Source organism: Phalaenopsis equestris, unplaced genomic scaffold, assembly GCF_001263595.1.
Source record: "Phalaenopsis equestris unplaced genomic scaffold, ASM126359v1 Scaffold000002, whole genome shotgun sequence".
Taxonomy (NCBI): domain Eukaryota; kingdom Viridiplantae; phylum Streptophyta; class Magnoliopsida; order Asparagales; family Orchidaceae; genus Phalaenopsis; species Phalaenopsis equestris.
In genome coordinates this window covers 77,606,055-77,616,233 of record NW_018164444.1, presented here as the reverse complement: position 1 = coordinate 77,616,233, position 10,179 = coordinate 77,606,055, and positions in this window count along the sequence as shown.

Genomic DNA, 10,179 nt, shown 5'->3' with positions numbered 1-10,179 from the left:
CGGCCCCAAGTAAGCTAGATGTGACCACACTTAGGAGTAGTCATGCCCCATTTGTGGCTTGGCTGTGCCACACCCTTCAGCCAGTTTTAACTCATTTCATTAATTGCTCCATGTTTTGCATATGGACACCTTTCGACCGTCGGGATAAGCCAATCTTAAGCCAATAATAGCCTTTGAGCTAATTTGGGCACTTGTCAAAAGAGGCATGTGGTCATTTGAACCTCTGCACCCGAAGAATATCCTTCCTGCGGGAGAGATTTGGACAGGGCGAGCTCATTTTGACTTAGGGAGAACTGGGAGTTCTTGGAGAGCTTCTTCACCCTTCTTCTTCTTCCTCTTCTCTATTTTTTTTTCTTCTTCCTTCTCTCGCGTTTTCTTTCTCGATCACCATCCTAGTTCGAGAAATTGAGGGGAGAGACAAAGACTTGAAGAGCGATCACATGAGTGCTTAGAGAGTTTCAAAAAGTTAGCTTCTCCATTCTTCTTCTTCTTCATCCTCTCCTCCATTTTCCTTCTTTTTCTTCCTCTCTCATTTTTTTTTGGCCACTATATTTGTCTGAAAAATAATATAGAGGAAGAGGAAAGTGTGGTGTTGCGTCGGCGCCAGAAAACTCGTTGCAAGAAGAGCTTCGTGACCCAAGAGAAGCGGGGGTTGATACTTGGAGCATTGTCATAATCTTTTCGTGACGAAGAAAGCTTCTTCCCGAGCAACGACTATACTTTGGTCCACCACCACGATGGTATAATTCATACATTCACCCCACTTGTATGATTCTCCTAAGCGAGGATCATCACTCTTTTCAGGTCACTGCCTCCACGGCACACCCATCATTTGGGTTATTGTCTCCATAACATGCCCATTCTTTTAGGTCACAAACTTCATGCATACCCATCCGTCGGGCCTGCCTTGACGACACTTCCACCCCTTCATCGGGTCGCTGCCTCCACGACACACACACCTTTCTGAGTCAATGCCTCTATGGCACACTCACTCTCATCATTTTTCACATGATTGCTTGCATTTGCATTTACATGCATGCATGGATAATGAGTCAGACTCGATAGGTGAGTGACCCCATGTTGATCGCGATGTCTTAACAAGCATTCTTTGTCAAGTTGATCCTGACGAGCAATGCGATTTAAAGCATTAGGATTGACACATATATGATTGTGTTCAGGTTCAAAGGGATCTAACTCATATCACCTTCCACGTTGCGGTCTCGCATTTAATGGCACTTATATTCAAAACTAAAAAAATATATTCTTCTACTTATTATATTTACCGAATTTTAAAATTATGCATGTAGCAAAATAGGTCATATGTAAGGCCAACTTTTTTCAAAATTCATTCTGGGTGACACCCTTTAGTTCCATTGGAAATTTACGACGGGGCCAGTGTGGCAACCCCATCAAAGTCATACGTATTCGACGTCTGATCCTGCACTTAGATGTTGGTCAGGACATTTTTTTTTTTAAATGGTGTGCTAGTTTAGGATTTAGGATGTTAGGTAGTATTTCATTTTACGCCTCTCGCTATTGTCATTTCTTGGTTTGTTTGTGTTAACCATGCATCACTTTTGTGCTTTTTGATGTGCTCATATGCTTAATATGCATAGTAGTATATTATGACCTTCTTTTGTAGGGAGTTGAGCCTGTACACACACACACACACAGGTACCATTAAGGGGGAGCATGTAATAATTTCTACTAACCTTTTGGTTGCAGGAGTCATTTAGCTCTCCCAATGAAAAGGCTTATATGTTGCAAGTTTGTTGGATTTCTTACTAAAATTATTTCCATATGGGTTGAGTCTTTATTTTCTCTTTCAAATGTATTTGATAGAGTTCCTAGACTGAGTCTATGCCATAAATAAGGTATGGGTATGGATTTCGAGAAAGATAACACGTTGAACCACGTGACAAGGACTATGAGTGACAGCTCGAGTTTTGCATCTTAAGTGTGAATTATATATTATTTATATAGTTTTAGGGTCAAACATGTATATGTGAAGTATGGGCGTTTTTCCAACTTTTTCGGGGATATGTCGCCAACTCAACATCACTGACCTTTTTTATATACTTTCGAGTGCTTTTACTTTTTATTACATATTTGCATGTTTGGTCTGTTTTTCTTGTTTCTTTCTATTCTATCTAGAATGTCACATAGATTACAATTTAGGTTCTCTAAAAACTTAAAATCATAATTTTTTTTATATAAACATCTTAATAAGAGATTCAAGATAAATTAAAATTTAGAATTAAGAAATTCAAAACTTTTTTAAATCTGTCTTTTACTTTCCTACATGGCCTACAACCCGATTTATAAACGAGTTGCATTGCATGGGCATAACCTAAGTCACATAATAGGGTCTCTACAATATCTAAGTACCGCTCTTGATATTAGTTTCATTTGTATGTCCCGGGAAGAAGCCCCCCATTTTTTTTCAACCCAGCCGACCCATCATAAATTTATACTTAGGTGGTTATTTAATATGCTTAAAGTGTTAGAGGTTGCCTCAACCTAGATGAGATATAAGTCCTTTTGTTTATAGTTTTTTTTTTTTGCTTTGTAGTTGAATTTCCCTTTTTCCTCTTTTATATCAGCATCTTTGTAATTTCGAGGAGTATAAGTTTCTTCTCTTAGAGCTCTACCTGATAGTCATAGGACAGAGTTTCATTCCTTTGACTTTAAGGCTACCGAAATCCCTATGGATGACGCAATTCATGGATTTTTGTGGCTCTCTAAACATGTTGGGTCCACAACCTTCATGACCAAATAGACTTGTGGTCATAATAACTTGAGATGACGGGTCTGTGTTACATTGACCCAGCTACCTCTACATTTTAGGATTACTCTACCATTTTCATTGTTGAGCCCCTTTGAACCCTATCATAACTTTGACTTCATTGATATTAACTTGACGACCCAACTACCGATGAGCTGCCGCTCGTTTGGGATACAATGATTCACTCTATGCCCTTATGGTCTGGTGAACTCTAACATATAGTGATATCCTCATTGAGATGATTTTGCTTATTTCTTTGGTTCTGAAGTTGATGAGTCGTTATTCATTTAGGATGTGAGAGAATCACTAACTGTTATGTGTCTTAGCGAGAACTTTGAAGCATAAATGCATTCTCATACGAAGTAATCATTGTTTGATGGCAAATTCTTCAAGTTCATGATAATATATTCCAAACTTCTTTTATCGAGAGTATTCTTGAATATCTCCCATGATGTAATTAACCAGAGGAATACATTTCTCTGGAAGACTTTTGACCCTAGAACATAAATGTTCTTTTTGGTTATTTGATTAAGAGTGGCTTGTATAGGGATTCTATTTATGGATGGCGTGTTTCAAGGTGCTTCAATTCGATCCTATTCAAACGTATTTTCTTGACTCATCACACGAAAATTACTCATATATAAGTTTTCTGCTTGTTTCTTTTATTTGTTTGCTTATTTGATATCGTATTTTCCTCTTTTAAATTACTCTTCTCTTCAAATCATTGATATGATTCGAGAGTGATATTTGTTTGAATAAGGAAATTATACGACAACATATAAATAAACAAATTGATGACTTTGATTTCTCTAAAACTAACCAAAAAAAACATATATTTTATAATAATTATGATTGTGTGTGTTACTATGTATGTTCATTTCTTATACGAGCACTTACAATATCTACTTTGTTTTTGCATATGACAAGGCCTGGTGTATTTTTGAGAGACCTCTCTGATAAAAAAAAATTTACATAACTAAAAACCTGAAATTAAAATAAAAAAATTCAAATGAATCAAAATTAAAAAACATTGAAAAATAATCAATAAAATTTATTAGAAAATTTCAAAAATAACAAACCATCTACACTTGCATTTTGATTTATTCCTTATTTTTTGCATCTAGCCCATTGTACATAACTAGACAATAGGGTAGTGAGAATGATTGCTTTTCTTGAAAAAGTTGTGTGTGCGTGTGCTTTTTTCCATATTTTCTACAGGGTTAATTATTTGGGCTATTTTTTTTACTTATTTTATGAATGAAATGAATTGTTTTTTATTGGAGAGAAATTATAGTTCTGTTCAAATAAGTTTGAGGCTAGGTGCCAAGCATATTATAGGTGATATAGTGCTCTCCCTCAACTTAATACTTTTTTTTTGTCTGGTAGGTTTATCCTTACATCATGAAATCTTGTATATTCGTGCTTTAAATCATAAATCTACCCTTCCTCTACATCTCTACATCCTTTACAACTTTCTTTTTTACCAAACCCTAAAGAAAACCCACTTGTGGATTATCAGCCAAGGTTATGGCAAATGAGGTCTAATCTTATTTATTTAAGTTTTTGAATACCTAAAATCCATTAAAATTTTATAAAATATTTTGTTTCTAATTATAAAAAAAAATCTTTGCCACCTATAAGCATTAAAAACATTTCACTCAACCAATGCCAAATATCCAACTTATGTTTATGGCCAGACTTGGTTTTCTCGTGATTTAGTTTGAACATCAAACCTAACAAAATTATTTACTTGCCTAAAAAATACAAAACCTCTAGACCCTACCTATATAAATAAATTTTAACGATTCTCCATGTTTTAAGCTCTCGAGTTGTCTTGATCCTCCATACATAAAGGCTAAAATCTAACTAAGATATATTGTTGTTGGGGTTCCTCCTTACTTAGACACCCTCCATTTTGCATCTCTCTTTACAACTGATATTCTAAACCATATTTCATTGCCTGTACACATTATGTAATATCTTTTAAACTCTCTTACACAAAAATAGAACTTCATTTAGAAGTACGTTCATAGGCTACTTACCAAGTTTGGTGTTAGATAATAACATCGAAGAAAGAGGCTTACGCTGAAGAAATACTTGTAAGAAAAAAGTTTTAATTTGTTTAGCACTTGGGTAATATTCTTTCTAATATCAATTTTCTTATGATTTGATTTTTTTTTTATTAGAGAATATATTTCCTTTGTTTGTTAGTAATTTTAAAAAACATTATGTCATTCCTCTAATTAATTTGCTCTAAAATTTAACAAGCTTTTTTATATGAAATGAATTTAGATATTATTTGAGTGCAATAAAATTTTAAAATTACTTTTATCTCTTAAACTAAAGAAATATAAAACCCTAAAATTGCATATCTGGCATAATGGCTTAAGCTAGTTATACCTCATAATTATAACATACATGTGTTAAGTAAATGAATTTATTTTTTGTAATTTTCTATATGCTCGCTTTTGAATGACTTTATATTCTATATTAGTCAAAATCATTTGAGCATATAAAAGTAGCAAACACTTATTATGAGCTGGAACATACTAAGGTTTTTTTAGAATTAGATTCAACTTGCCTTATTAAGACTTAAACCCATTCTACAAACTAAGGGCCCTAAGGCTAAATTAAGGTTTGGGATAATCACCTTTTTACTTGCTCACAAAAAAAAAATTCTAATATCCTCATTTTCAATATTACAAGGATAACAAGTTTCACATTGGTTAAATTATTACGTTTCCATGAAATTTCATGGTGGACCAAAATAGACATTTGTTCTAGCCATGCCAAGTGACTATAGATTGCTAGGGAGTCTCAAAACTTGGAGTTTGTTGTTAGAGACTCCTTTGAGATTGATGCATGATTAACCATGGTTAACCTCCAGAGAGCTTGATCATGTGATTGGATGACTGGGATTATTCAAGTGATAATGTTGGATATTAAGTTTAGTTCATATGTTGAAAATTTGCAAATCACATTTGGATATAGTTAATTCCTCTTACTTATTTATAATGAGATTTATTAATCATTATGTAATGGCTAAGAAAAAAATTAACTTAGTATGAAGGTTAATTGAAGGTCTTTGAAAATGACCAAAATCAATTTGGTAAGGTGATTTAGAAATTTAGATTAGTTTTATCCATTTATGATCAATTTGGTCCAATTTGATCGAGCTGACACAATTGACCAAACTTGGTCAAACCTATGGGTTAAATAAATTAATTATGGTTCATTTAGATAAGGACACTCTTGAGTAGCTCAATGCTTAATTGATTAAATCAGTATAAATGATAAAATCAATTTGGCCCATTTTAACCAATTTGAATTTAATTGGGTCAAATTGGATCAAATGGATTCAATTGGTGTAATTAATGAGTTAATCAAATTCTTAGGTACTTTCCAACTAAAGAAATTCTAAGGGGAACTTAGGGTTCATGGATGTTGGCCAAATTGACTATTTAAAGTATTATAGTCTAATTGAACCTATATAGGTTCACTTGGGTCACTTTGGCTTTTAATGTATTGATTAATCTACCCAAATGGTCATTTGAGGATAAAGAATATTTCTAACGTCTAAACACTTTGTGTAGGCTCCAATTTTATTAACTAGATCAAATGTGACATCTAAGTCTAGTTAGATTCACATAAATAAGATGGGTCCTGTGTTTTACTTTTTTTGTCCAAAGAGTCAACCAAGCCAACTTCGAGAGGTCTCAAGGGCCAAATCATTTATAATTTAATGGTCAAAATTATATTAAAAATATTTGATGAGGTGGTTTGATTACTTAATTTAGAATCATTAAATAAGACAAAAATTTAAGAGGTTTTGTGGTTAAGTAGATGATAGGTCATGCCTAAACTCATAAATAAAGTTCAAAGATTATCATGATCAAATATAATGCAAAATAATGAGAGATAAATTGATTTCCTATACCATCAATTGAGTCCATCGAGACCAATTAGAGTTAATAACATGTTAATTGAGGTCAGACATATTGATAAAGCTGGAATGGAATTGAATGACCATAAGGCTCTTACTATGAACTTTGTTAGAACTAATACAATCTTATATTCTTTCTAAAGCCATATCCAAGATCAAATTGACCAAAGGGTTGGGATATTGTTTTTAGCAAGATTGTGTTAGGGAGGTCCTATAACTGATATAAGAAGGAAATTAAATTACACTTGATATGGAGGGATGTTTAAAACTTTTCTAGGAGAAACTTGAAGATCAAACAAAGAGTTTTATTATGGTGAACTTCAAATGTCGAGGTTGATAATAACATGCCTAATCCAAATTAAAGGAATACTAGGACCAATCAATCCCAAGTATCATTGAATATGCAATGTTAGCTCTTCTAGCGCCAATTGAAGAGAATAAGTGAGACTTTATTCAAAGAAATATTATAAATATAGTTTATAGGAAGTCCTAACCTCTTAGTAGCATAAAACCACAAATTCTTCCTCTTATCATATTTTTAAGTAATTCTCGATACATGACTCGCTCAAATCTATTATACTATAAAGGTGGCACATATTTATACCCTTTTAATTAAAATTTCATTAATAAAATAAATGCATAGAGAAAGGATTACATTAATTTTGACAAAAGATATTGCAACATATGATTCATTCCAAATATTCTTGATTTTTATCACATCACATTTAATAAGCAGAAGTGTGAAAATAATAATTATTCTTTGGATTGACTTATTTGAATTCTTCATAATGGGAAAGCGGAGTGTCATGAAAATAATACAATCCAATGAATTTCTTAATGTTACAGACATCCCATGCTATAATTGGAAGTTAAGTTGACATAACTATTGGACTTTTTGTTTACCTTCATGTTTGGTTGAGTATTACATGTATGTAAGGGATAGTGGCCATGAGAATACATAATCCCTTGATTTTCTCTCTATGTGAATGTTTGTGATTGACTTATAAGTGAATTTGCCTCATAATAATGCAATTCTCATGTCTTTCCTGCTTGGCTGATTTTGCACATCATATTGATGACTATATGTGAAATTTAATGAAATCAATACTTGATCATGAAATTATTCTTCCCAATTGCGACACTATCAATCATTGGCAATCACACGCTCTTATAAGTAGAAAATCAATGATAATAGAACTTGTGGTCTTTTTTTATATTAGATTTTATATTGATAGCTTTTATAAGACTAAAATCATACTCTTCATTATTTTTTAAAAGTTTATTATTGGGTACCAAGTATTGAAAATATGTGTTATTCTCTACAAAAAATGATAGGATATTTATTTTTGACTACGTGATTGGATTTGAGTATTTGATTTTTTTTATTATTTTAAGAGTTTAATAAGTATCAAAGTAAGGTTTTTGATTCTCAATCATAATGAGTTCATGTTGGGCTTATCAAAGCAATAAGTACTTATTTATATTCCTATTTACAGACAATCTTGTTTATTCCATAAAAAAATACAACAAAAAAATAGAAGTTTAATAAATTTTTCTTCATATAGAAATGAAACTATTCAAATGAAAGTATTACTATATTCCTTGCAGTTACAAGAAAGTTATTTTATTAAGAAATTCAATAAAAAAAAATGATAGAATTGACTACATTTTTTTTCTAGATTAAATAAAGTGTATTCTCGTTTATTCTTATAAGTTTTTTATTTCTTTTTTTCTTTTGTAGGATATTCTGTTAGATATAGTAAGAAATACCTCCATTTTGCACCACACTAATTTACATAATTTATTATAATACGTACTCTACTATTGGAGACTAAATAAATTTTCTTAAATCTATATGTTCATATGATTGCATTATTTAGTTATTAAAAAATGTTAATAATTTCACTTTTATATGACATAAATTTTATAATAAGTGTTTTTGCAATCCATAAATGCTAAATGTGTTGGTGCCCATCACTTATGATTAAGTTTAACTATTATATTTTTATTTATTTTATTTTGAAAATGTTGAGTGATAGGGCATAAAAAGATGTAGGAATAATTCAATTTCTAATTTGTGACAATTTTAAAGTTTTTGTCATATAAGCGAAGTCACACCTAATATTTTTATTTTAATTTATTTTTTTTTTGTAAAATAAAAACTTAAAAAAATAATGGTTTTCACATTTCACGTCACAATACAAACATCATATACAATGATAAACATTTATTATGTAAATAATCAAACAATATGCTCTTGTGATCATATTATTTATAAGCATAACATCTAATGATAAAATAGAATTTAATAAACCCACAAGCTAAATAAGAAGCAATATCAATTTATAATTACTAAAATTGAGGTAACATTTTGATTTCTTCCAAATGTCTATTTTCTTATGAGAATATCCACCAATTATGCTTAATAAAAGAATTTGACGAATCATTGACTTTAATCAAATAAATTAAAACATAGGAAAATTTTTATATATACCACACAATTATTTTTATTTACATATCTAACAAGTAAAATTTGATATATACATTTGTATACTGAAATTTTGTCAACACAAATCTCGAGAAAATCCGATGGTCCAAAAAAAAAAAATAATAACAAGAGAGAGACCCACAACAGAAGGCATGAGGGACCCAGACACCCAACTAGATGAACCAAACTCAAAACTAACTATTACAAAGATGAATACGTGACATGAGCCGAGTGGCTCACTCAGTCACAAAGAAAATGATAATCTGAACTTAGTATTCTGAGGCAGTCAGATCTAAAGAAGGGACCAACCCATGAGATCTTACTAATATGCTGGAGCCAACCAATATCGCTTCACCTAAGGCCAAATTACATGTCGGATTATGGTGATTTACCCTCTGCCCGATAGCATAGCTTATTCTTGTCGGCAAGAGTTATTTAATGAGGATTAAGAGTAAACCACTATAATACATGTCAATCGATAGATTTGCCCAATCAGGTCTATCGACTCCCGACCAGTAAAAGAAAAGTTGGCTAGTAGCCTTTACACATTTAACTTTGTAGCACTATAAGCTGAGTTGCTTGCTCCCCAACTGCACACCCGCCAAAACTTTGGTAGCACAATCGACCGACAATGCCGACCTATCAAGACCTTCTAACCGAACTTGAGAACAGTAAGGCCCAGGGCCAACAAGAGTGAAATACTTTGAATAACATGTACAATTGCTACTCAAACCAGGGCATACCTGTAATTTTACATAGTGCACCTTATTTGTATATACATAAGGGATCATTTCATGATTAAAGGGTAACACAATTCCCTCATTTTACTTGTTGTATGCAAAACTATTTGATCATGCCTAAGGGATGGAGCGTAGGGACCCAAGGAGAGAGATAAATAGGAAGAGAAATTGCACTGTAGGGGCAAAGAAGGATGTCCCCGGGCTCTTTGACCCCATTTTTATT